At 37.0% G+C, this 27139-nt stretch overlaps 1 protein-coding gene across 1 annotated transcript in view; it reads right to left on the reverse strand.

Annotated features, from left to right (window-relative positions):
- ABCC1 (ATP binding cassette subfamily C member 1) overlaps nt 1-26879 on the reverse strand; it is a 465761-nt gene extending 438882 nt beyond the window's left edge. The window contains exon 1 of the mRNA XM_053695266.1: nt 26623-26879. The gene's annotated coding sequence lies outside the window, so the exon portion shown is untranslated. The remainder of the gene's footprint in view (nt 1-26622) is intronic.
- Nucleotides 26880-27139: the final 260 nt, after the last annotated feature.

Genomic DNA, 27139 nt, shown 5'->3' on the forward strand with positions numbered 1-27139 from the left:
TCCGCCAATGTCACCCCTACTATAATAAATGTATTAACCCCTAAACCTAAGTCTAACCCTAACCCTAACCACCCTAACTAAAATATAATTTAAATTAAAGGAAATTAATTTAAGATAATTAAATAAATTCATCCTATTTAAAACTAAATACTTACCTATAAAATAAACCCTAAACTAGCTACAATATAACTAATAGTTAGCTAGCTTAGGATTTATATTTATTTTACAGGTACAATAGTACCTAGCTAAAATAAGTACAACATTACCTGTAAAATAAATCCTAACCTAAGTTACAATTATACCTAACACTACACTATCATTAAACTAATTACCTAAACTACCTACAATTAATTACAATTAAATGAAATAAACTAAATTACGAAGAAAAAAACAACACTAAATTACAGAAAATAAAAAAAGAATTTTAAACTAATTACACCTAATCTAATCCCCCTAATAAAATAAAAAAAGCCCCCCAAAATAATAAAATTTCCCTACCCTATACTAAATTACAAATAGCCCTTAAAAGGGCCTTTTGCGGGGCATTGCCCCAAAGTAATCAGCTATTTTACCTGTAAAAAAAAGAATAAAATACCCCCCCAACATTACAACCCACCACCCACACACCCCTACTCTAAAACCCACGCAATCCCCCCTTAAAAACCTAACACTAACCCCCTGAAGATCACCCTACCTTGAGCCGTCTTCACCCAGCCGGGCACAAGTGGTCCTCCAGAGGGTCCGAAGTCTTCATCCTATCAGGGCAGAAGAGGTCCTCCAGACGGCAGAAGGCTTCATCCAGGCTTCATCTTCTATCTTCATCCTTCCGGAGCGGGTCCAACTTCAATCCAGCCGACGCAGAGCCATCCTCTTCACACGAAGTCCTAACGAAGAATGAAGGTTCCTTTAAATGACGTCATCCAAGATGGCGTCCCTTGAATTCCGATTGGCTAATAGAATCCTATCAGCCAATTGGAATTAAGGTAGGAAAAGATAGGAAAAATCCTATTGGCTGATGTAATCAGCCAATTGGATTGAAGTTCAATCCGATTGGCTGATCCAATCAGCCAATAGGATTGACCTCGCATTCGAGGATTGACCTCGCATTCGAGGATTGACCTTGCAGCCAATAGAATGCGAGGTCAATCCTATTGGCTGATAGCATCAGCCAATAGGATTTTTCCTACCTTAATTCCGATTGGCTGATTTCTATCAGCCAATCGGAATTCAAGGGACGCCATCTTGGATGACGTCTTCATTCTTCGTTAGGACTTCAGTTGAAGAGGAAAGATGAAGATAGAAGATGCAGCCTGGATGAAGCCTTCTGCCGTCTGGAGGACCTCTTCAGCCCCGATCGGATGAAGACTTCGGACCCTCTGGAGGACCACTTGTGCCCGGCTGGGTGAAGACGGCTCAAGGTAGGGTGATCTTCAGGGGGTTAGTGTTAGGTTTTTTTAAGGGGGGATTGGGTGGGTTTTAGAGTAGGGGTGTGTGGGTTGTAATGTTGGGGGGGTATTGTATTCTTTTTTTTACAGGGGAAAGAGCTGATTACTTTGGGGCAATGCCCCGCAAAAGGCCCTTTTAAGGGCTATTTGTAATTTAGTATAGGGTAGGGAAATTTTATTATTTTGGGAGGCTTTTTATTTTATTATGGGGATTAGATTAGGTGTAATTAGTTTAAAATTCTTGTAATTCTTTTTTTATTTTCTGTAATTTAGTGGGGGGGGGTTTCGTAATTAAGTTTATTTCATTTAATTGTAATTAATTGTAGGTAGTTTAGGTAATTAGTTTAATGATAGTGTAGTGTTAGGTGTAATTGTAACTTAGGTTAGGATTTATTTTACAGGTAATTTTGTACTTATTTTAGCTAGGTGGTTACTAAATAGTTAATAACTATTTAATAACTATTCTACCTAGTTAAAATAAATACAAAGTTGCCTGTAAAATAAATATAAATCCTAAGATAGCTACAAATGTAACTATTAGTTATATTGTAGCTATCTTAGGGTTTATTTTATAGGTAAGTATTTAGTTTTAAATAGGATTAATTTATTTAATTATGTTAAATTAATTTCCTTTAATTTAAATTATATTTAAGTTGGGGGGGTTAGGGTTAGGGTTAGATTTAGGGGTTAATAAATGTATTATAGTAGCGGCGACGTTGGGGTCAGAAGATTAGGGGTTAATAAATGTAGGTAGGTGTCGGCGACGTTGGGGGGGGCAGATTAGGGGTTAATAAATATAATGTAGGTGTCGGCAATGTTAGGGGAAGCAGATTAGGGGTTCATAGGTATAATGTAGGTGGCGGCGATGTCCGGTTGGCAGATTAGGGGTTAAAAAATTTATTTTAGTGTTTGTGATGAGTCTTGCCAGGAGAGGGTCTACCGCTTACTTCTTCCAAGACTCGTAATACCAGCGTTAGGCAAATCCCATTAAAAAGATGGGATACGCAATTGATGTAAGGGGATTTGCTGTAGCCTCAAGTCGCGGAAGAAAAGTGAGCGGTACACCTGTACCTGCCAGACTCGTAATACCAGCGGGCGTTAAAAAGCAGCGTTGGGACCTCTCAACGCTGCTTTTTAAGGCTAACGCCAAACTCGTGATCTAGGCGTAAGATAGCTACAATATAACTAATAGTTACATTGTAGCTAGCTTAGGGTTTATTTTTATTTTACAGGCAACTTTGTATTTATTTTAACTAGGTACAATAGTTATTAAATAGTTATTAACTATTTAATAGCTACCTAGCTAAAATAAATACAAATTTACCTGTAAAATAAAAATAAACTTAAGTTACAATTACACCTAACACTACAATAAATTCCCTAAGCTAACTACAATTAAATACAGCTAAATACAATTATCTAAATTACGAAGAAAAACCCCCCCACTAAATTACATAAAATAATAAAATAATTACAATTTTTTAAAACTATTTACACCTAATCTAATCCCGCTAATAAAATAAAAAAGCCCCCCAAAATAATAAAAATCCCTACCCTATACTAAATTCCAAATAGCCCTTAAAAGGGCCTTTTGCGGGGCATTGCCCCAAAGTAATCAGCTCTTTTACCTGTAAAAAAAAAAAATACAATTCCCCCCCAACATTAAAACCCACCACCCACACACCCAACCCTACTCTAAAACCCACCCAATCCCCCCCTTAATAAAACCTAACACTAACCCCTTGAAGATCACCCTACCTTGAGATGTCTTCACCCAACCGGGCAGAAGTGGTCCTCCAGATGGCCAGAAGTCTTCCTTCCGACGACTAACACTAAATGACGGTACCTTTAAGTGACGTCATCCAAGATGGCGTCCCTTCAATTCCGATTGGCTGATAGAATTCTATCAGCCAATCGGAAATAAGGTAGAAAAAATCCTATTGGCTGATGCAATCAGCCAATAGGATTGAAGTTCAATCCTATTGGCTGATCCAATCAGCCAATAGGATTGAGCTTGCATTCTATTGGCTGATTGGAACAGTCAATAGAATGCAAGCTCAATCCTATTGGCTGATTGGATCAGCCAATAAGATTTTTTCTACCTTAATTCCGATTGGCTGATAGAATTCTATCAGCCAATCGGAATTGAAGGGACGCCATCTTGGATGACGTCACTTAAAGGTACCGTCATTTAGTGTTAGTCGTCGGAAGGAGGAGGATGCTCCGTGTTGGATGTCTTGAAGATGGACCCGCTCCGCTCCGGATGGATGAAGATAGAAGATGCCGTTTGGATGAAGACTTCTGGCCGTCTGGAGGACCTCTTCTGACCGGATAGGATGAAGACTTCTGGCCATCTGGAGGACCACTTCTGCCCGGTTGGGTGAAGACATCTCAAGGCAGGGTGATCTTCAAGGGGTTAGTGTTAGGTTTTATTAAGGGGGGGATTGGGTGGGTTTTAGAGTAGGGTTGGGTGTGTGGGTGGTGGCTTTTAATGTTGGGGAGGTATTGCATTTTTTTTTTACAGGTAAAAGAGCTGATTACTTTGGGGCAATGCCCTGCAAAAAGCCCTTTAAAGGGCTATTTGTAATTTAGTATAGGGTAGGGCTTTTTTATTTTATTAGGGGGATTAGATTAGGTGTAATTAGTTTAAATTTTTTTAAATTATTTTATTATTTTCTGTAATTTAGTATTTGTTTTTTTCGTAATTTAGATAATTGTATTTAATTGTATTTAATTGTAGTTAGTTTAGGGAATTAATTTAATTATAGTGTAGTGTTAGGTGTAATTGAAACTTAGGTTTATTTTTATTTTACAGGTAAATTTGTATTTCTTTTAGCTAGGTAGCTATTAAATAGTTAATAACTATTTAATAACTATTCTACCTAGTTAAAATAAATACAAGGTTGCCTGTAAAATAAAAATAAACCCTAAGCTAGCTACAATGTAACTATTAGTTATATTGTAGCTAGTTTAGTTTAGGGTTTATTTTATAGGTAAGTATTTAGTTTTAAATAGGAATAATTTAGGTAATGATAGGAATATTTATTTAGATATATTTAAATTATATTTAAGTTAGGGGGTGTTAGGGTTAGGGTTAGACTTAGGTTTAGGGGTTAATATATTTATTATAGTGGCGGCGACGTTGACAGTGTCAGATTAGGGGTTAATAAGTGTAGTTAGGTGATGGCGACATTGGAGGCAGAAGAGTAGGTTTAATAAATAAAATGTAGGGTTCTGCAATGTTGGGGGCAGCAGATTAGGGGTTCATAAGTATAATGTAGGTGGCGGCGGTGTCCTGAGCGGCAGATTAGGGGTTAATAATATAAAGCAGGTGTCAGCGATGTTGAGGACGGCAGATTAGGGGTTAATAAGTGTAAGATTAGGGGTGTTTAGACTCGGGGTTCATGTTAGGGTGTTAGATGTAGACATAAAATGTGTTTCCCCATAGGGCTGGTATTGAGGTGAGATGTGGAGCTAAATTTTGCTCTTCGCTCACTTTTCTGCGGCTAAGGCCGGGTTTTTAAAATCCCGTAATACCAGCGTTGTCTGTAGGTGAGCGGTGAGCTGAAACTGCTCGTTAGCCCCGCAAGCCTTACCGACAAAAACTCGTAATCTAGCCGTAAGCGAGATCAAATGTAAACAATATATTGATATTTAACGGATCACGTATATTAAATCTGCGTCACACATATACGCATAACAGTCCCATAAATCACAAATAAGTCTACATGCAAAATGTAGTAACAGCACTCCCCGGAGGTATGTGTATGGAAGTTACAAATATATGAAACATTAAGGATCTGCCAATCAGAGTTTATCATACAAACATAACGACTCAGTATGGCCTCACAGACATGATAACAAAATTTCAAAATGTTATCCAATCAGATGTACAGATACCATGTCCCATGGTGCATATCATGTTTATTTCACCATATAAAAGTCCATTACACGTTGCCATTTTTGTCAGTTCTCTTATGCCTGCTGGTATATACAATATATATGTATTTATATATTATATTTTAGTAATTAAACTCGGCAGGCATGACATCTCGCAGGTTCACACGGTTGGAGAGTGCTGCACTGGTCAATGCCGTTGAGGACTTCTATCTGCAGCTGTTTGGGAACAAGAAGTCGACGAAGCAGAAAAGTAGGAGTGCCCACTGGTTGTCTGTCACCAATGATGTTAAATTGGTGTGTGGTATCCAGAGGATCCCGGAGCAAATCATGTGGAGGTTCGGGGATATGAGGTTGCTGCTTCGCAATAAAGTCTGCCTCATGAGGGAGTGGGTAAAAGACCATCGGAGGGATGGAAAGCAGGATCCAGCCCCATGGAAACTATACCTGCAACCTTATGAGGAGACTTTATGCACCCTCCTCAATCTCTGTTTCCCCAGCAGATTTGCATCCACTTGCTCATCGACTTCTTCTCCTTCCCCAGCTGCTGGATCTGAAACTCCCGACCCGGAGGCCAGAACCAGGTAAATATCAGACTTAATATAATATATTAATATTTGAGTATATATTTAAGCAATGTGTATATAGTCATATATTCAACCTATATAGATCTCACAACACACGTTAGATATGATGTTTAGATATCTGAATTAAGATTCATCACACATGAAATAGAAATGATGTTTCTTGCGCTCTACAGAATATGCCTCACAGAGCGAAAATGGTATTGCGCATCCGTGAAATCAAGATCATCCGCCATTTCATACATTGAATATAGACTCATACCAAAGTTATAAATATTAATTGTTATAATTCAATCTTTACAAATATCTGATTGGAATATCATAATACACACAATTGCAAATATATTTGAAGTCTTTAGAAATGATACTCATCACACTACTATATACAAATCAATTCTGAATCACGGATGCGCAATTACGCTTTGAAGAATTACACAATGATCACGAAAGATATAATTGCGCAGACACGTGAACATGTGTTTGCTGTAACAGTGGCATTGCTTTAGACATGTTGGTCAAATGTATACGTGAATTAGTATATATGTGAAGAATACAGTATCCTTATGTACAATCTTCTACATTAGAAAAGCTATACTAGCAAGATATAAATAAAAATTGAACAATGTCTATCAATTGATGACAATGCAAGAAGACAAAAAATTACTTAAAGCGACAGTCAACAACATCAAAGATTGAAATTAAGAATACATGATCTTTATTTATACCTTAATTTATAAAACAATAAACTCACGTGAATACAAATATAATTTTACTTTGTCAATTAGAATAAAAAAATCTGATTCTTCGTGTCCATGGCCTGATTTGTATTAATGATATCCAATCCTGATTGAATATTTTACAGATATGGATGTTGGTGCTGGGACCTCGAGCCCGTGTTCGTCACAGTGTAGTATATCTCATTTTAATTTACCTTTCTCTTACAAATTTTGACATAACATTACATAATCCATTCACATTGATCTATATTAACCCCTTAAGGACAAGGCCATTTTTCAATTTCTTTCCCTGAAGGACCAGGGCTATTTTTATATTTCTGCAGTGTTTGTGTTTAGCTGTAATTTTCCTCTTACTCATTTACTGTACCCACACATATTATATACAGTTTTTCTCGCCATTAAATGGACTTTCTAAAGATACCATTATTTTCATCATATCTTATCATTTAAAATATGGGGAAAAAATTGAAAAATACACACTTTTGCTAAATTTGACCCCCAGAATCTGTTACACATCTACAACCACCAAAAAACACCCATGCTAAATAGTTTCTAAATTTTATTCTGAGTTTAGAAATATCCAATGTTTAAACGTTCTTTGCTTTTTTTTTGCAAGTTATAGGGCAATAAATACAAGTAGCACTTTGCTATTTCCAAACCACTTTTTTTCAAAATTAGCGCTAGTTACATTAGGACACTGATATCTTTAAGGAATCCCTGAATATCCCTTGACATGTATATATTTTTTTTTTAGAAGACAACCCAAAGTATTGATTTAGGCCCATTTTGGTATATTTCATGCCACCATTTCACCGGCAAATGCGATCAAATAAAAATTTGTTTTCACTTTTTCACAAATTTTTTCACAAACTTTAGGTTTCTCACTGAAATTATTTACAAACAACTTGTGCAATTATGGCATAAATGGTTGTAAATGCTTCTCTGAGATCCCCTTTGTTCAGAAATAGCAGATATATATGGCTTTGGCGTTGCTTTTTGGTAATTAGAAGGCTGGTTAATGCCACTGCGCATCACACGTGTATTATGCCCAGCAGTGAAGGGGTTAATTAGGGGGCATGTAGGGAGCTTCTAGGGTTAATTTTAGCTTTAGTGTAGTGTAGTAGACAACCCCAAGTATTGATCTAGGCCCATCTTGGTATATTTCATGCTACCATTTCACCGCTAAATGCGATCAAATAAAAAAAAAACGTAAAATATTTCACAATTTTAGGTATCTCACTCAAATTATTTACAAACAACTTTTGCAAGTATGGCATCAATGATTGTAAATGCTTCTCTGGGTTCCTCTTTGTTCAGAAATAGCAGACATATATGGCTTTGGCGTTGCTTTTTGGTAATTATAAGGCCGCTAAATGCCGCTGCGCACCACACATGTATTATGCCCAGCAGTGCAGGGGTTAATTAGGTAGCTTGTAGGGAGCTTGCAGGGTTAATTGTTTGCAGGGTTGATTTTAGCTTTAGCGTAGAGATCAGCCTCCCACCTGACACATCACCCCCCCTCCCAAGCAGCTCTCTCCCCCCCATCCCACAATTGTCCCCGCCATCTTAAGTACTGGCAGAAAGTCTGCCAGTACTAAAATAAAAGGTATATTTTATTTGTTTTAAAAAAATATATAGCATATTTACATATGCTGCTGTGTAGGATCCCCCTTAGCCCCCAACCTCCCTGATCCCCCCCAAACAGCTCTCTGACCCTCCCCCTCTACCTTACTGGGAGTCATCTTGGGTACTGGCAGCTGTCTGCCAGTACCCAGTTTAGAATAAAATACATTTAAAAAAAAAAAAAAAATTCTATAGTGTAGCTTCCCCCCCCCATAGACCACCCCCCACCCCCTCCCAGATCCCTTAGAACGCTCATTTTGTGTTGTTCCCCCCCTTTCTCCCACTTATTGATCCACATTTTTCTGTAGTGTAGCGGTTCCCACCCGCTTCCTCCCTGTGCACGCGCCCGCCCTGCCCCTCGTGCACGCGCTCATGTCCGTGCGCGCCCCCCTCACTCTTCAGTCATCCATCGATGGCCACCCACCCACCTCCCACGTCGGCTCCCACCCACCAACGATTGCGGCCATCGATGCCCAGTGCAGAGAGGGACACAGAATGGCTCTCTCTGCATTGGATGGGGGAAAAATGTTATTGCAGGATGCCTCGATAGCGAGGCATCACTGCAATAACCAGAAATCGGCTGTAAGCGATCAGGATCGCTTCCAGACGCTTTAAACCCCAACGTCGTACAGGGTACGTCACTGGTCTTTAAAGACAAGTTTGTGCAAGACGTACCCTGTACAACGCATGTCATTAAGGGGTTAATATGGATACTCGAATTATCTTTTCTTGTTATTTTAAAATAAGAATCACGAATCAGAGTTGGGATTCCATTGTAATACAAATCTCAATTTATGAGTATTTGAAGATATTCCTTCTATTCTTGATATCTTCATTTTAATGTAATCTTAGGTTCATGTCCATTTTGTATTCTGCCCCTGGGTGGTGCTTGACATTTTTTGGCTACATTTAGACAACACTAACACATGTGTCACATATGTGTAGATTATAGAAATATACATCTCATATGCTTTGATATTTTCTTCTTATCATTAAAGGGACATGAAAACCAACATTTCACTTTTAGGATTTAGACACAACATGTGATTTTAAAGAACTTTCCAATTTGCTTATATTATCTAAATAGCTTCAGTCTATTGTTATCCTTAGTTTAAAAGCATATCTAGGTAGGCTCAGGAGCAGCAATGCATTACTGGGAGAAACCTGCTGATTGGTTGATGCACAAAATTACCTATTTTCATTGGTTCAACACGTCTTCAGATAACAGTAGTGCCTAGTTGCTCATTTTAAAAAAGACAATGAAGCAAAATAGAAGAAATAAGTAGATTTGAAATTTTTTTTAAATCACAGGATGGATTAGAATCATGGAAATTAATACAATTACACACTTGGAGTTTCATGTCCCTTTAAGAGAGAAGGATAATTAAAGATTCTTGATGATATCCTGAAATTATATATTTGATTGTAATTGCATGCTCCATCTCATTCATTACATCAACATATGGAATAGACAATTCATTAACAGTGACATTGTCAAATAAAGATACTTTAATATTTAATATTAAAGGGACACTGAACACAAAATTTGTCTTTTGTCATTCATATAGAGCATGCAATATTAATAAACTTTATTATTTACTCCTATAATCAAATTGTCTTCATTGTCTTGGTATCTTTATTTGAAATGCAAGAATGTAAGTTTAGATGCTGGCCAATTTTTTGGGAACAACCTGTGTTGTTCTTGCTGATTGGTGGATACATTCATCCACCAATAAACAAGTGCTTTCCATGGTTATGAACCCAAAAATAGCTTAGCTGACTTATTTTTCAAGGAAAGAAAGCAAGAGAACGGGGACAAATTGATAATAGGTCTAAGTTAGAAAGTTGCTTAAAATTGCATGCTTGATCTGAATCACGAAAGAAAAAAATTGGTTCAGTGTACCTTTAATAAAAAACATCTTTATTAATCCTTACACTGTTTTGATGAAACAATATTGATATCTAAATCACATCTTTCACTCTTGGACTACCTTTATATATATATATATAAGCATATTCTAACAGCACCATGATGACTTAGTTTTAAAAATATCTTATGTTTTGCATTGTGATCAATATGTGTTGTGTCCTAAAACAGATTACTGTACATTGCACAAATGGATCTATGTGACACATGGATTAGGTTCTATTTTTAACCAGTTGTTATTCAAAGTGTTGTGTGTGTGTATTATTTTAAAACAGGGATCAATAGTTATATTTAGATATGCCATTGATTCATATGAGAAGAATTGGCTGTCTAATATAGTAAGAAATCCAACATATGTGAAAGACATCATTTTCTTTACAATCGCCTTGATGAACTCATAAATGTATTGTTCATATTAGTGCTCTAATCTTCCAATTTCTAAGTATATTCTTTGGAATATCTTAGACTAATGTGATTTATTGATGTCCAAACTGTGTTCACTAATATTTTTTTATATCATTAATAGAACTAGTTATTGTGACGAGCACAGAGGGATCCAGCACCGATAGTAACCTGCCTTTGCAGGCTTCTGGTAAGTCCATTGACTCATTCAAATGTCATTAAAGGTGTATTTTTCATAAATAATCTGATCATGATTCTGATGAAGCATTCCATTTGAATTAAAAATATAATATATTCCTCTGATGATATATATATTCTTTTTATTATTTTAAGATTAAGCTCTCAAAGCTTCTTAGTCTACACCTTTGTGCTTCAGAACATGGCTAGCACATGTTTCTATTTAGTATATATTTAGACAACAATCATCAAGTGATACACACATGAGAACTTATAAATGTTCCATGTACTCAGCTTTTGTGAATATTTTCAAAATCCAGACACTAAAATTAAATTATTACTCATTGATAATTACAAATCTTAATTCATTTGCATGTTCCATCAAAATTATGTAATTCCTAACTTTGGTTCAGTATCTCTTTAATGCAACATTGATGTGTGTCCTTGAGCACCAGTAACATATGTTATAATATTTGATTTTAACATGTACACAACATGTTATGTTTTGCAGAGATTGCTGGATCAACATGTGAAATGGAGGAGGAAGTGGCTCCAGCTGAGTCTGATGGTATGTCAAATATATATAACATGTATCTAACATGTATTATTGTTTAGAAATCATACTCTTGACAAAAAATAAAGTCTACAGCTTTGTCCCTTTAAAATATATTCTTCCATTATTTTTTAAATACCCTACTGACCCTCCCCCTTTATATATCATGCAGCATGAACATATGTTTTTAATATTTATTAAATGTATGTATGATTTGTAAATAATGACAGACATCATGATGTCACATGCATATTCCATGCAAACTCCCAATAAGCATCTTCTGATTGTACAGACAGACATTTCTAATCATCTGAGTGCATAGATGCAGACCATATCATTATATCATCATTGTTTAGAACTTCAAAACCACTTCTAAGTATACATCAAACATAATCATATTGAAATTAATTCATTTAATTTCATGATGTATGATATGTACAGGGAGTGCAGAATTATTAGGCAAATGAGTATTTTGACCACATCATCCTCTTTATGCATGTTGTCTTACTCCAAGCTGTATAGGCTCGAAAGCCTACTACCAATTAAGCATATTAGGTGATGTGCATCTCTGTAATGAGAAGGGGTGTGGTCTAATGACATCAACACCCTATATCAGGTGTGCATAATTATTAGGCAACTTCCTTTCCTTTGGCAAAATGGGTCAAAAGAAGGACTTGACAAGCTCAGAAAAGTCAAAAATAGTGAGATATCTTGCAGAGGGATGCAGCACTCTTAAAATTGCAAAGCTTCTGAAGCGTGATCATCGAACAATCAAGCGTTTCATTCAAAATAGAAGCGTGTGGAAAAACCAAGGTGTAAAATAACTGCCCATGAACTGAGAAAAGTCAAGCGTGCAGCTGCCAAGATGCCACTTGCCACCAGTTTGGCCATATTTCAGATCTGCAACATCACTGGAGTGCCCAAAAGCACAAGGTGTGCAATACTCAGAGACATGGCCAAGGTAAGAAAGGCTGAAAGACGACCACCACTGAACAAGACACACAAGCTGAAACGTCAAGACTGGGCCAAGAAATATCTCAAGACTGATTTTTCTAAGGTTTTATGGACTGATGAAATGAGAGTGAGTCTTGATGGGCCAGATGGATGGGCCCGTGGCTGGATTGGTAAAGGGCAGAGAGCTCCAGTCCGACTCAGACGCCAGCAAGGTGGAGGTGGAGTACTGGTTTGGGCTGGTATCATCAAAGATGAGCTTGTGGGGCCTTTTCAGGTTGAGGATGGAGTCAAGCTCAACTCCCAGTCCTACTGCCAGTTTCTGGAAGACACCTTCTTCAAGCAGTGGTACAGGAAGAAGTCTATCCTTCAAGAAAAACATGATTTTCATGCAGGACAATGCTCCATCACACGCGTCCAAGTACTCCACAGCGTGGCTGGCAAGAAAGGGTATAAAAGAAGAAAATCTAATGACATGGCCTCCTTGTTCACCTGATCTGAACCCCATTGAGAACCTGTGGTCCATCATAAAATGTGAGATTTACAAGGAGGGAAAACAGTACACCTCTCTGAACAGTGTCTGGGAGGCTGTGGTTGCTGCTGCACGCAATGTTGATGGTGAACAGATCAAAACACTGATAGAATCCATGGATGGCAGGCTTTTGAGTGTCCTTGCAAAGAAAGGTGGCTATATTGGTCACTGATTTGTTTTTGTTTTGTTTTTGAATGTCAGAAATGTATATTTGTGAATGTTGAGATGTTATATTGGTTTCACTGGTAAAAATAAATAATTGAAATGGGTATATATTTGTTTTTTGTTAAGTTGCCTAATAATTATGCACAGTAATAGTCACCTGCACACACAGATATCCCCCTAAAATAGCTATAACTAAAAACAAACTAAAAACTACTTCCAAAACTATTCAGCTTTGATATTAATGAGTTTTTTGGGTTCATTGAGAACATGGTTGTTGTTCAATAATAAAATTAATCCTCAAAAATACAACTTGCCTAATAATTCTGCACTCCCTGTAAATGTTTTTACAAAAATCTTATGTGTAGACTGTCCATTTCAATCAAACAAACATTAATATTCCTCAGAAATAAAGCATGCATTTCAGAATGTGTCTAGTAATATTGGGATGACATACATTTAATCCTAATATAAAAGATATATTTCAAAAATAAAACAAAAAATAAGATCAGATATAGAAGATTATATTCTTAATATTTAATATGAACGGTAGTATCTACTGTGTATATATTCAGAATAGTAATTGTTTGAAGCATCTAGCTTCAAATTAGTCAATCTAAGATTCCAAAGGCAATCACCTAAATAGATATGTAAATCAGGGTTTACCTGGTTTCAAAGGCTATGTGTAGTGGCCATTTAAATTTGATCATATTACACACTCACAATATTATTCAATTGTTTTATTTTCAAAAACAAACCCACGGGCATGTGTCTAAAAGAACTCTATTGCTTTCAATCTCAAATGCATACATGCATACAAAAATATTGTCCAAAAGATAAATATATTATCAAATCATAAATATTATCACATAATGTTGACTTTGAAAAATATGATTTGGAATGTATTTACAAAATGTTAAATGAAAAATAACAGTGAACATTCATAGTTTAAAGGATCAATTGAAACTTCTTATTAATTATATTTTATTCAGATCAATCAATAACTTAAAACATAGTTATTATTGTGACTTTGTCTAAATATTTTAGGAGAACAAGAATCCGGACTTTAAATAATATTGATTCTTGATTTCTTGCAAGATAATAATATATTTCAATATCATATATGTATATATATGTTTGTTCGATATTTCAGATGGACCTTCCACTTATGGGCATCAGCCTCCCGCCCCTCCCCAGCCAGAGCCCACTCCCGCCCCTCCCCAGCCAGAACCCATTCGCGGACCTTCCTACTCCTGTCCTGTCCCTCTCAAAAAAGAGCCCTTGCCCCCCCTCGCCACTTTCCCGTTTTTCCACCCGTCCAGCTCCCCCACCTGCACAGCCACCAACTCCCCAGGTCTCTGACCCCCCAGCTGTGCAGGCTCCCCCAGAGTGGCAGCCCAATCTTCCACCTCGCCCCATCCCTCCCCCTCAACACTTTTACCACAGTCCCCACTTTTATTGTCCTGGGTGTTGGATTTTCCTTCCCAGCCACCGATGTAAGTATCATTACAAATCCATATTATAATATACTTTCTTACATTGACATTATGCTAATCTAATTATACATAAATTGATGTCATGAACCAAGCCTCCAGACTAAAAAGAAAAAGAAAAGGTCTGGGAGGCATTCTGCTAAGAAGGGCTGTATGGGGATTTGAACCTGTGGCTCTGTGATTGCTATTTCTGTTTGCTTACATGTTGAGCCACAGCCAGTTCTAGCAATAGCATGGATCTTAAAAGATCTGATAAATAACTATTTGCCTTACTTGTTATTACACCTGTGCAACACACAGGTGTTCTCAATTCTGGAATTAATCAGAACCAACCCTGTGCAAAACCTCCCTATTTAAGGATGACTTTTAGTCTGCATTTGTGTCTTCACACTGGATCTGTTTTGTCAAGTCAGAACCTGTTTCCTGTACTTCTTTGGAGAAAGATTTCCTTTGCACCTGTTTACAAGGTATTACCAGGAGAAAGCCTTTACCTTTAAACCTGTTACCAATCTACAAGTTTGTTTCCTGCTTTATGCAATTCCTGCACTTGGCCATTGCCAGGAGAAAGTTTTCCTTTGCACCTGTTTACAAGGTATTACCAGGAGAAAGCCTTTACCTTTAAACCTGTTACCAATCTTCAAGTTTGTTTCCTGCCTTGTGCATTTCCTGCACTCAGCAATTACAAGGAGAGAGACTTTACCTTTAAACCTGTTACCAGTTTGCAAGTTGTTTCCTGCATTGTGTAATTCCTGCACTCAGCAATTTCAAGGAGAGAGACTTTACCTTTAAACCTGTTACCAGTTTGCAAGTTGTTTCCTGCATTGTGCAATTCCTGCACTCAGCAATTACAAGGAGAGAGTCTTTACCTTTAAACCTGTTACCAGTTTGCAAGTTGTTTTCTGCCTTGTGCAAATCTTACATTTCAGTTATTACCAAGAGAAAGACTTTCCTTTTTGAATCTGCATCTCTGCTTACTAGTTTTCTTTATTTTCACTCCTGCTGTATGTGGTCTTAACATACCTGAGTAGCATATTTAAATATTCTGCAAGTATTTGCTTAAACAAAGTATTTTGTTGTTTAAATAAATTTGTTTTCATTTTCAATCAGTATGGCTTCTACTAATCTTCCTTTAAAGCAACTGTTCCAGACAATGAGGCTCTCACATGATATCCTGAGACAGAACATGACAATTGAATTTGAATTAAAAATGTTTTTTATAAACATCTTCTTTATTTGATTAATGTAAATGTTTCCGATCTTCATAAATCAACATCTGCATTTTCTAATATCTAAATGATATTGACTAGATGTTGAATATCTATTATGTATATATGCCAATATTTTTTGAGTTGGTATCACTGCCATTTTCACAGTGTGTCATAAACCAAATAAATATATTTTTCAATATTGATAGGGTTTTGATTTGTCTTAATATCTTAATGGTTTATCTCTGAAGAACATATTTAATGTGTCAATCTTATATCTAGCATATTTAATTATACTGATTTTTATTGTAATTATTACAATGTCTCTTTGCTCTCTTTTTATTATGTTCTGTAATTATTATTAGAGCAGACCATGCTGAGTAACACTCAGTTGCTGGGAAGGATCCATGACACCATGCGTCTCCAGCTGCGTCTTCTTAGCTTGCTTATAGAACACAGAACACATGAAGACGCAGCTGGAAATGCACAGGACGATGAGGGTGATGCTGATGCCCCATAAGTGGAGGATCCAGAGATTGCCGAGGGAGCACTACTAACTCCTCCATCCACATGTTGTTCTATGTTTGTCGTTATTTGTTGCCATTTGGCCTTTTTTTACTTTGTTGTTGTGCCTGTTGCACTATTTCACCTTGCCAGATGACTCCAATGGGGCTGTGTTGGCCCTTGTCAACTCCCTCCAAGGACTGTGATGCACTCTTTCACCTTGTCAGATGGCTCAAATGGGGCTGTGTTTGCCATTGTCAACTCCCTCCAAGGACTGTGATGCACTCTTTCACCTTGTCAGATGGTTCCAATGGGGCTGTGTTTGCCATTGTCAACTCCCTCCAAGGACTGTGATGCACTATGGCACCTTGTCAGATGGCTCCAATGGGGCTGTGTTTGCCATTGTCAACTCCCTCCAAGGACTGTGATGCACTCTTTCACCTTGTCAGATGGCTCCAATGGGGCTGTGTTTGCCATTGTCAACTCCCTCCAAAAACTGTGATGCACTCTTTCATCTTGTCAGATGGCTCCAATGGGGCTGTGTTTGTCCTTGTCGTCAACTCCCTCCAAGGACTGTGATGCACTATGGCACCTTGTCAGATGGCTCCAATGGGGCTGATTTATCAATATGACTTTTTGTAACGTTATCTTATTTCTTTATGTTTTATGACATCATAATAAAATAAATGTCATTAATATATTATGTGTCCTCTTTATTCATGTCATTTATTAAAATCTATATTTAATGTGGTTAATCCTTAAAGTGACATAAAACCAAAAAATGGTCTTTCAGGATTCAGATATATAATAACATTTTCATGAAATATAATATTTACATCTCTTATTTAATTTGCTTCATGTTCTTGATATACTTTGCAGAAAGGTTTATCTTTGCAAGATCATGATTAGCAGAGAACTGAGGTTATAGATGTTGATTGTTGGTTGTGTATATATGTATATATATATATATATATATATATATATATATTGCTTGTTGTTGGCTCATCCATTTGTTCATTTATAAACTATTCATGCATTGATGCACCTTTAACAAATGATCCCAAGATTATTAAACTGAGATAATCTATGCAAATTATGAATTTGATGGAAATAATATCCTCTCTGTGAATCCTGAACTTAATTCTTTGTATTTCATGTCCCTTTAAGTGATGCTGACCACAATTCTTAAGGAATGGATATGCATTTCTAATGTATTTTTGACCTTTTTACATCAACATAGACATATAATATTTTTAAAACAGATTATTATTTGAATGTTTACAGCACATGTATTCCAATTTCACTTATATCTTATTGTAGTAGTCTAACAAAATAAATCACTGTGTGTGTATTGCACATATTTTAGATGATAAATATCTTTCTCTTATTATTGTTTCTCTTTAATTATCCAGCGATATATTGCTATAGGTAGGCTGACCATATTTCAACTTGAATAAGTGACACATATGATAAATATATGTGTCATTATTCTTATTTCAAATAAATCTTTAAACAGATCTGAAAACATCCTTGACATATGTATTTCTCATGTGTCCCTTTTTAAAGCTTAAAGATGGACACCATAGCTATAGGTAACATATATTGTATAACCAATCCCTATTTTCATAATGTATCTCGTAGCATTATTTCTCATTTAAAGGGACATGAAACACAATAATCTATTTTCTCATTTATGTATAACATACGATTTTTACATTTGTTTCTTTCCATAAATTCTCAAATTTTCTTCAGTCTCTTTGTATCATTGGTTTTAGGAGCAGCAGGGCACTACTGGTTTCTAAATGAACACGTAGGTGAACCAATGGCATTCGGTATATATATGTAGCCACCAATCAGCAGTTAGAACATAGGTTTTTTTCTGCTCTTGAGATTACCTCTAAACACATTTCATCAAAAGATAACAAGAGCAAGAAGCAAATTTAAATAATATCATTACATTTGAAAAGGTAGTTCAAATTGCAATCTCGTACATTGTGTAACATAAAATGTGGGTTTCATGTCCATTTAAACCCTGCTGCTTACTAAATAGTTAATAATCCTCTGATTCTAATGAAATATATCCTTATTAACAACAATGGATTATATTTCATATATCACAGTATTGCGTTATCTAGCGTGACATTCATAGATAACAATATAGCACATACTAGTTTTTAAAATATAAATATGTTTCTTATTGACATGCAAAGCTGTAAAATGAGTCTTTGTATTGGATGCCGTTTTTACGCGATCTCGGATGCGCCTTTGATTGGATGACGTTTTTACGCGATCTCGGATGTGCCAGGTTGCTTAAGACGTCACATGCCAAGCTGTGAAATGTGTTCTTGGATTGGATGTCATTTTTATGCGATCTCGGATGCGCCTTTGGTTGGAGGACGTTTTTACGCAATCTCGGATGCGCCATGTTGCTTAAGACGTCACATGCCAAGGTGTTAAATCCGTCTGATTGGATTACGTTGTCCCGCAATATTTGATTTTGCACGTTACCCACATATGCGAATGAGAAGACAAGTTTAAAACCATGACCTTCTTGGATTATGGATTGTGTCAATCATGTACATTGTTGAACCTTAACTGATAAAGAACACAAAAATTTATTTTGATGGCTGTCTCGTTGAAGAAACGAATGAAGGCAATATGTTTTTCATGCAGAATATATTTTGAGGCAAGCGCATATCCATGAATATACTCCATCTTGTTTAATATGTTTGTCAACAATATTTTCATTTTTCAAAATAATTACTGTGTTGTGTTGAATTTTCTACATATCTAATTCCTAAAGATGCGCTTTTGTATTTGAATAAAGTAATCAATATGCATTGACCTTTATCATATAATAAATATATGAGATGTCTACTTATTCTAGATGTTATGTCCTGATATTTTTTCTTAAAGGGACATTATACACTCATTTTTTCTTTGCATATATGTTTTGTAGATGATCTATTTATATAGCCCATAAAGTTTTATTTTCTAAAAAATGTATATTGTTGCTTATTTTTAAATAAAATTGCTGTGATTTTTGGACTCCTAACCAAGCCCCAAAGTTTGATGTGAATACCGTCAGCTACTCCAGCTTGCTCCTGTTTGTGTAAAGGGTCTTTTCATATGCTAAAGAAGGGGGGAGTGTCTTATTTCCCACTTGCAATGGGCTTTCCAGCTAACTTTTCAACAGAGCTAAACTGAGAGTTTCTAAGTAAGTATTTAAACCGTTTTCTCATAGATTTTTATATCAGTATCTGTGCATCTTGTTCTTTATAGTAGTGTCTAATACATGCAGTTATATGAAAATTAGTGTATACTGTCCCTTTAATGTAAATACTCAGTATTGTGTCATGTATGACTTCCACATTGTAAGCATATATTTGTAATGTAACTCTTAAAAGGACATGAAACCAGATTCACTCGAAAATTAAATGTCTTTCTTAAATAATTCAAACACTATAATGTATCTTTAACAAAATAGACTTTATTTAACACGTCGCGATAAATATGGCATACAGGCTTAGTATCCTATTCAAATATTTTCTTGTTTTAACAAGTACGTGTAGATATACCAACAATCCCTAAGGATTAGTATATGTTAGCATATGTTCTTGTTTAAAGGGACAGTCAAGTCAAGCAAAACAGTAATGATTTAAATATCAAAAAATGCAATTTTTATAAAATTTCTCTCAAAATGTTATCCCCAATTTATCTTAGTTCTCTTGGTGTTCTTAGTTGATAGCTAAACCTAGGAGGTTCATCTTCTAATTTCTTAGACCTTAAAGAGTGCATCTAATCTGAATGCATTTTGACCACTAGAGGGCATTAGTTAATGTGTTTCATATATAAAGCATTGAGCTCATGCAGTAAAGTTAGCCTGGATTGATCACTGATTGGTTGAAATGCCAGTCTGTCAAAAGAACCAAAATAAGTGGTCATTTTTCAGAGTCTTAGATACAAGGTTAATCACAGAAGTAAAACGTGTATTTCTCGAAGTCTTGTTTTTCCAAACTTGATAATGCGTTATAAAGTGTTTTCTTTGTAAACAACAATAATTAATGTTATGACTGTCCCTTTAAGCTGTGTTGTTGGCATCAAAACAGTGATATGCCATCATGTATAATTGTAATGGTCATTTTGTTGGGGATTAGGGAAACAGTTTGGACATCACATCACAGAAACCAATCAATGTAATCAACAAGGATAGGTATGTGATGATGTGGTCTCCACACACTTGTAAAACACACTCTGCAAACAATCTGCCTCCATGGACCCGGTCCCATAGAAGCCGATTATATACAGAGTGTGCTCCACAAGTGTAAGAAGACCACATCATCATATACCTATCCATTACACATTAAATAAATAAAAATATATAAAATAAAATTACTTCCTCTTCCATCCCCTCTTCCCACGAGACTGAGGCTCTGGGGGGGGCAACTGCCCCCTCCGACGAGTTCTCCTAGGAGATGTTTGGGGAAGAGGGGAAGGAGGAGTACTGGGATCACCCGGCTGAGGTGGATGGTCCGTTATGCACCTCCCGGAGGACCTGCAATATATCCTTAAGAGTATTCAACATCTCTCTTTGGTCTTGGTGAATATCATTGAATACTTCCTTCATGTAGACTCTGCTTTCCGCATGTTCCCTCCGGGAGGCACACATCTCTTCTAGAAAATCAGTTAAGATCTGCAACTCTGGTATCTCTTGGGGTATGTTCTGAGGATCTGCTGCACGGCGGGCTGCTGGTGCACGAGGGGCTGCTGATGCACGAGGGGCTGCTGCAGGGATCTCTTCTGCAGTGGGGGCTTCTTCAGAGGATGATGGTACAAGGATGTCTTCCATGTCTCCCTGAGGTGGCGAGTCATCTACACCACTCTCATACCTGGGTGAAGGAGGAGCCTGTGTTTGCTGTGTTGCCTCCTCCCTGGGCTCAGACTCTGTATATTGTAAAAAGAAAGAAATTGAGATATTAGCAAAGTTCCAAATCAAGATGTAAATGTTCTATTTGAAAGTATATTAATGAGGCTGCCTTTGTAATTCAATTGTAAGCAAAAACAATGAATACGATTTCCACATTTGCAAACCTGTGTTTCTGATATCTATATGGTCAATCTGAATGTCTTTTTGCGTTTGTCTTCAGTCTCATTAAATGCACACCTGACCTGTAGACTAGATACTAATGTGATGGCTTTTATGAAATGCAACTGTCTCAAGGTAATTGTGAATGCGTTTACGTAATAATGTATAAAAAAGCGTAATTGCGTTAGTCATATCCTTATTTTTTTTTTTGTGTGAATGTAAAGAGATTAGTAAATGAGCTTACCGGAAGATGAGAGTGGCAGGTTCCCGGTATCGACTCCTCCGATACCGACTATGGCCACCTCGGAAATGTTGGGATGCAGCATTTCCTCCCATCGGGAATATTCAAATATAATTTCAGGACCACCACCGGTCCCTGTTAGGTATTGGTTCTCCCTTGAGAACTTTCGTTTTAGTTCCATTTTGCAGTCCCGGTAGCGATGCTGTATAGACTTGACATCCCTTTTATGGACCCCCACTACCTAGCCCTCTTCATATAAGCCTCTATGAGGGCCTCCTTCTCCTCCATGGTATATCTCTCCTCCCTCTTCCTGGGCTTCCCCTGTAATGTGAGCCTCTGTTTCCCGGACTGTGAAGCTCCCTCTCTACACTGCATGCCACTGGGCCCAGTCATTTGTTCATCATCAACAAATTGGCCGGGTCCACCCACCGCTTCCTCTCCCCCTTCCTCTCCCCCTTCCTGTCCAGTTTCCCTCCCTCTCACTCTCCCTCTCCCCCTCCCTCTCTCCTGACTAACCTCCTGTCTAACCTCCTCTACAATCTCTTCTCTAAGCTGCTTCCTGAGGAACTCTAATAGTTCCGGGCTAATCTGCCCCCTATCCCCCCCTCCCAACATACTCAAACAAAAAGTGAATGTGCCCAAATGGAAGGGGGTCAAAATAATGAACAAAATAATGTAGAAAAAGACAAAATTGAGGATATGCAAACAATAATTTTAAAAACAAACACAATCTAACTATGGGATGGGTATGGGTTTAAAGGGAATGAGGTATGGGTTTAAAGGGAATGGGGTATGGAATGAAAGGGAATGGGGTATGGAGTGTAGTATGAGAGGGGATGGGGGTATGGAGTGTATGTAGTGTTAGTGATAAGTGTATGTATGTATTGAATGTGTTTGCGTGTAAATGTGTTTATATAAGTATTAACAAAAAACACTTGCACACTCACCCAAACAAACTCTCGCTCACTAACGCTCTCTCACTAACTCACTATCTCACACTAACACTAACTCTCACACTAACACTAACTCTAACAATAACACTAACTAACTCTCACAATAACACTAACTCTCACACTAACACTAACTCACTCTCTTACAATAACACTAACTTACTAAATCTCTCTCCTCTCTAATCTCACAAAACCTTGCAGCAACACAGTCAAAGAAGCCATGCTTGCAGCGTGCTTATATACCCTATGTAAATGTTTAATGATGTACCGGTTTGCAAAGTAAAGGAGGTTCAGGTGTGCTTTGTTTGTAATTAGTATTTGTGCAATATGTATTAGTTGTTTGAATTTGCACATGCTCATATTGAGTTAGTATTTGTGTAATGTGTATAATGTGATGATGTCATAGTGATCGTTTTGCATAACATTGTCCAAAAGTAGTATCTGTAAATGTAAATGGTGATTTGTGATGGTCTCGTATTTGTGAAGTGATGTAAATGTTTATTTGTACTAATGTTCCATAATCTTGAATGCGAATGTTTTGTTTGTGTATCAGTGTGCAATTTTTTTTTGCATGTTGTTTTGTTCCCTGTTGCAAGAACCCCTAATCTGCCGCCCCCAATGTTGCCGCAACCTAACTACATTTATTAACCCCTAATCTGCCGCCCACAACGTCGCCACCACTATAATAAAGTTATTAACCCCTAAACCTAAGTCTAACCCTAACCCTAACCCCCTTAACTTATATATAATTACAATAAATCTAAATAAAATTAATACAATTAACTAAATATTTCCTATTTAAAACTAAATACTTACCTATAAAATAAACCCTAAGATTTTTAAACTAATTACACCCACTCTAATCCCCCAACAAAATAAAAAAGCCCCCCAAAATAAAAAAGCCCTACCCTACACTAAATTACAAATAGCCCTTAAAAGGGCCTTTTGCGAGGCATTGCCCCAAAGTAATCAGCTCTTTTCCCTGTAAAAAAAAGACACTAACCCCTTGAAGATCACCCTACCGTGAGATGTCTTCACCTAACCGGGCAGAAGTGGTCCTCCAGACGGGCAGAAGTCTTCATCCAACCCGGCAGAAGTGGTACTCCAGACGGGCAGAAGTCTTCATCCAGACGGCATCTTCTATCTTCATCCATCCGCGCGGAACGAGTCCATCTTCAAGACATCCGACGCGGAACATCCTCTTCATCCGGAGTCTTCTTACTAAATGACGGTACCTTTAAGTGACGTCATCCAAGATGGCGTCCCTTCATTTCCGATTGGCTGATAGAATTCTATCAGCCAATCGGAATTAAGGTAGAAAAAATCCTATTGGCTGATGCAATCAGCCAATAGGATTGAGCTCACATTATATTGGCTGATTGGAACAGCCAATAGAATGCCAGCTCAATAGGAACTTCAATCCTATTGGCTGATTGCATCAGCATATAGGATTTTTTTCTACCTTAATTTCAATTGGCTGATAGAATTCTATCAGCCAAACGGAATTTAAGGTGACGCCATCTTGGATGACGTCACATAAAGGTACCGTCATTTAGTAAGAAGACTCCGGATGAAGAGGATGCGGATGTGTTGAAGATGGACCCGCTCCGCGCTGGATGGATGAAGATAGAAGATGCCGTCTGGATAAAGACTTCTGCCTGTCTGGAGGACCACTTCTGCCCAGTTGGATGAAGACTTCTGCCCGTCTGGAGGACCACTTCTGCCCGGTTGGGTGAAGATGTCTCCCGGTAGGGTGATCTTCAGGGGGTTAGTGTTAGGTTTTTTTAAGGGGTGATTGGGGGGGTTTAGAGTAGGGTTGGTTGTGTGGGTGGTGGGTTTTAATGTTGGGGGGGATTTGTACTTTTTTTCTCTACAGGTAAAAGAGCTGATTACTTTGGGGCAATGCCCCGCAAAAGGCCCTTTTAAGGGCTATTTGTAATTTAGTGTAGGGTAGGGCTTTTTTTATTTTGGGGGGCTTTTTTATTTTGTTAGTGGGATTAGAGTAGGTGTAATTAGTTTAAAAATCTTGTAATTATTTTATTATTTTCTGTAATTTAGGTTTTTTTTTCGTACTTTAGATAATTGTATTTAATTGTAATTAATTGTATTTAATTTAGTTAATTTATTTAATTATAGTATAGTGTTAGGTGTTAGTGTAACTTAGGTTAGTTTTTATTTTACAGGTAAATTTGTCTTTATTTTAACTAGGTAGTTATTAAATAGTTAATAACTATTTAATAACTATTCTACCTAGTTAAAATAAATACAGTTGCCTGTAAAATAAAAATAAACCCTAAGCTAGCTACAATGTAACTATTGGTTATATTGTAGCTAGTTTAGGGTTTATTTTATAGGTAAGTATTTAGTTTTAAATAGGAATTATTTAGGTAATTGTAGTAATTTTATTTAGATTTATTGTAATTATATTTAAGTTAGGGGGGGTTAGGGTTAGACTTAGGCTTAGGGGTTAATACATTTAATATAGTGGCGGTGACAGATTAGGGGTTAATAAATGTAGGTAGGTGGCGGCGATGTTAGGGACGGCAGATTAGGGGTTAATAATATTTAACTAGTGTTTGCGATGCGGGAGTGCAGCGGTTTTAGCGGTTAATATATTTATTATAGTGGCGGTGATGTCCAGTTCGGCAAATTTTATTTTAGTGTTTGCGATGTGGGGGGGCCTTGGTTTAGAGGTTAATAGGTAGTTTATAGGTGTTAGTGTACTTTTTAGCACTTTAGTTAAGGTCTACCGCTCACTTTTGGTCAGACTCATAATACCGGCGCTATGCAAGTCCCATTGAAAAAAGAGGATATGCAATTGACGTAAGTGGATTTGCGGTATTTTCGAGTCTGGCCAAAAAAGTGAGCGGTGAGCCTGTACCTGCAAGACTGGTAATACCAGCGGGCGTTAAAAAGCAGCGTTAGGACCTCTTAACACTGCTTTTTAAGGCTAACGCAAGACTCATAATCTAGCCATTTGTTTCTTAGGTGCATTAAATGTATGACATTTCTGCTTTATTTTGAGAACAGATGTTTATGCCTTGAAAAAAAAATGCTTTGTTAGTTCGTAGGGTGTGTCCCTTTCCATTAACATGGCTGTAGGAGTTGTCTCTGTCAGAAATAGAAAAATCTGTTGTCAATTTAAAGATCTTTAACTTTAAGATCTTTTTAAAAAAATATTTAAAGGGACAGTTATGTAATAATTAAAGGAATACTGAACCCATTTTTTTTCTTTCATGATTCAGATACAGCATGCAATTTTCAGTAACTTTCTAATTTACTCCTGTTATAAATGTTCAACGTTCTCTTGGTATCTTTATTTGAAAAATCAGTAATGTAAAATACAAGCCGGCCCATCTTTGGTTCAGCACCTGGGAACAGCTTGCTGATTGGTGGCTAAATGTACCCACCAATCAGCAAGTGCTATCCATTGTGCTAAACCAAAAAAGCTTACATTCCTTCTTTTTCAAATAAAGATAACAAGAGAAGGAAGAAAAATTGATAATAGGAGTAAATTAGAATGTTGCTTAAAATTGCTACTCTGTCTGAATCATGTAAGAAAAAATGTGGGTTCTGTATCCCTTTAATCTTTCATTATTCAGATACAGCATGTAATTTTAAACAACTTTCTAATGTACTTCTTGTATCTAATTTGCTTTGTTATCTTGGTATCTTTGTTGAAGAGTAGCCTCAGGAGCAGTAATGCACTACTGAGAGTTAGATGAACACATCTGTTGAGCCAGTGACAAGAGGCATATATCTGCAGCCCCCAAATAACCCTTTAGATTCCATCAGTGCATGTCGCTCCTGAGCCTACCACATAAAGCAATTTTAAATGTCACATATTGCACAAATATATTAATTCCTTGAGATGACTCACAACTACACTCATACAAAATATATGTGTGTGTGTGTGGGGGGGGGGGGGTTATTTATACTATAATATATATATATATATATATACACAGATACCAAAATATAAAAGTATTGTATTGAGAAATTAAACTTTTTTATTGGACTAACGATATATTTAAAAGTAGACAAGGAAATAACAACCACGAAAAGCATTGTAACATTATTGTTTAAAAGAATTGAACTAAAGGAATATTAATTATCTTTTTATGCCAACTGACAACTTCTTTTATATCCTAACCTGATCTGGAGGTGGTGGTTTAATCCCTGCATTGCTAGGGTCCTGCTAATCCGGAAACTGACAGTCACCCAGTTAGCAGCAGTTGGACAGCGGCTGTGTCTGCTCAAGACCAGTAGTTTCAGGGGGTCCCCAAGTGGTACATCATGACGATGGGGCAGTACTGCCTGATTCCTGTCAGCAGACCTGCACTATTTCTGCACAGAAATCGCGCTATGGAGGCCTCCCCAAGCAGGTGATCGCAGGGACAGGGTGTCCCAGTAATCACATGCCTGTCAGTAAAGTGCTGGTGCTGGATTCCTGCAACAGTGCTGTAACAGCCAGTTTTGCTGCAATGCATGCTGGTATTAAGCTCAGTGGGCTATCACTGGATGCCTAGGAAGTGAGTCGTCCAGTGATGCCCAAAAAAGTACCGCATAGTCAAAAGGGTTAAAATAAAAGTGTCAAAATGCCTCTAGGGCTGTCTAGTTGCTACAAATATATACCTTTCTGTAGTGGTTATGGATTGAGTGACCACTAT

The sequence above is a fragment of the Bombina bombina genome, chromosome 11 (assembly GCF_027579735.1).
Source record: "Bombina bombina isolate aBomBom1 chromosome 11, aBomBom1.pri, whole genome shotgun sequence".
Lineage (NCBI taxonomy): Eukaryota > Metazoa > Chordata > Amphibia > Anura > Bombinatoridae > Bombina > Bombina bombina.